Below are 2,552 nucleotides of genomic sequence, written 5' to 3'. Positions count from 1 at the left end.
GTTTAAATAATGTGGTGCCACCCTTTATTGGCCTGATAGAGGTTTGGTCATAGTTGGACTATGACTTATTGTTCATTAGAGGGATCAATGGTACGTAAGGAGTTAAATATAACTACAGGGGAAAAACGGTAATTTTAGTCCAGCTGTACATACGAGCAATTTGTGAAGGGTCATTGTGCTGTTGATTAGTTATATCCAATGGACACAGAAATATATCTGTAGTATGAAGAGTGTAACTGTCAGTCTTTAGTGGGGTGACCGGTAGTTAATAGATGTTGAATATGTTAGGGTTGATTCCCTAAAATCTCGTGTCTTGTAGTTTGTAAACAGTTTGTATGAACGCTTGTGTTGTTATTATATGATATTTACTTCACATCTTGTATTTTTGCTTAGTTGCTTGTTTTATTTGCTTTACCCCAAACCAATAAATATAAAACCCCTGGTTATCTGTATGTGACTCAAGCATGTATGTAGTGACATATAAATGGATCATGTCTTGAGTGATAACTAAAATGGTCTGTAGTATATGGATATAAGAGGAAAACCTGATCCTGGTAACGCTACGAATGCGGCCTGCTTTGTGGAATGGTAACAAATGTTGTGACTTGTCACAGATGGTCTGATCCTAATCATTCGTGTTAGGGACATACGAGCGGGGGCGTCCTATATAAAAAGTTTGTATAAGACCTGACCACGAAGTATTAACGTCTCGTTATATAACACCTCATGACAAAGACTTCACTTCACTAGGATGACCATAGGTAACATGACCTCAATCATGAGTGAGTTGGGAACTCCTGCCATTGAGGGCGGTCCTTTGATTTGTATAGGTGTGAATGGCCAGGTCGCCGATTCAAACCTACCATTTTGGGGATTCGTGTAATTTGGGAGCTGGAAACTCAACTACACAAGATTGAATTCACTCCTTCCCTGAGGCAGGGGTAAGTAGATAGATAACTCCCTTAAGGGCTGATTTCGGGGCTTGAACGATGTGGCGCCACACACCTTCTCTTGGCCTGAGAGGTGTTCACACTGTTGGGTTTAATGTCCTAAAACTCACAGTTTGTAAAATGATAAACATTTTCTATTATCAATATACTTGTTATTGATCTCATAAATTGTATGAAAGTCTAAATCCAATAAACTAAGACCCATGACTATTGTATGAGTACTTGAACTTTATGTGGAGACATAAGAGTGGATCGGATTCGAGTAAATAGTCAAAATGATCTATGGTATATGAATGAGGTTGGGTACCTTATTCTAGTAACACCATTGGATGCGACCTACTCTGTAGTTGTTACAAAGAGTTTTAAAGTGCTACATACATTGTGATCCTAATACGTACATGTTATGATATGAGGAGTGGGAGCGTCCTATGAAATAAGTTTGCATAAGATCAGGACCAAGAAATAAGCCACTCTTACTTTATAATGTTGTTTACTATTTAAGACTGACTATTTCACCTAGATGACCTAGGTAACTCGATCTTAATCCTAAGCTAATTATGAACTCCTGTTTATTCAAGATTGCCCTTAGATTTGCATAATTAAGGGTTGACTCAACAACACCAGCTCAATAAGACTCCCATTTCAAGGATAAGATCGGATAGATAGTTGGGGACATAGGGTGCAAGACAGAGTTCAAGCCTACCCGATTTAGGCGTAGGAGTAAGGGTGTTCTCTCAAGTACTGAATCCATGTCTTGAACAAGGGGTCCCACGCTCTCACTGGACTAAGAGAGTTTGGTTTGGTAATTGGATCACAAACCAGTTGTTCATTAGAGGATCAGTAGGGACTTGAGGAATAAGACGTAATCTCGGGGGTAAAACAGATATTTGACCCAGCCGTTATTACGAACAACCTGTGAAAAGTCGACTTACTGATTATGGTTAAATCATGTGGACATAATATATCTACAGTGAGGGGAGTGCAACTATGGACTTTAGTGGAGTGACCTATTAGTTAACGAATGGAGATTAATTTGGTCTAATGAGTTTAGCCAATTAATCTCAGATAGTTGGTAGGGGTGTTCAAAAAACCTGGTAACCCGACCAACTCGGACTACCCAACCCTTGATTTTATTTTGGGTTGGGTTGGGTTGGGTTAAAAATGTTAAAAAATATTAAATTCGGGTTGGGTCTCGGGTTACCCCATTTAGGGTCGGGTCAACTCGACCGACCCGATATATATATAAAAATAGTCAAATTAAAAAAAAAAAGGTGACCCACCCGACCCAACCTGAAATTTTAGGTTGGGTTGGGTTGGGTTGACCTTCCAAAGAACATTAATAGGGTTCTTATTAGTCAACCTGAATTTTTGGGTTGGTCCACAAAAATCTTCCAACCTGACCCAACTCAAACTATGTATACCTCTAATCATTTGGAGCCATGATCTGTAGGTCCGCGAGGTTCCCTACTAGCTCGTAAGGGACTAGCTCTAGAATAGCGTGATAAATTAATTTGAAACGTTCAAATTAGAATTAGAGAGATTATAATTATATGAGATACAATTATGTTTAATTTTAGAATTAAACGGAATAGGAGAATTTAT

The sequence above is a fragment of the Benincasa hispida genome, chromosome 10 (genome assembly GCF_009727055.1).
Source record: "Benincasa hispida cultivar B227 chromosome 10, ASM972705v1, whole genome shotgun sequence".
In the NCBI taxonomy this organism is placed as follows: Eukaryota; Viridiplantae; Streptophyta; class Magnoliopsida; order Cucurbitales; family Cucurbitaceae; genus Benincasa; species Benincasa hispida.
Note: the sequence above shows the minus strand (reverse complement) of the source record.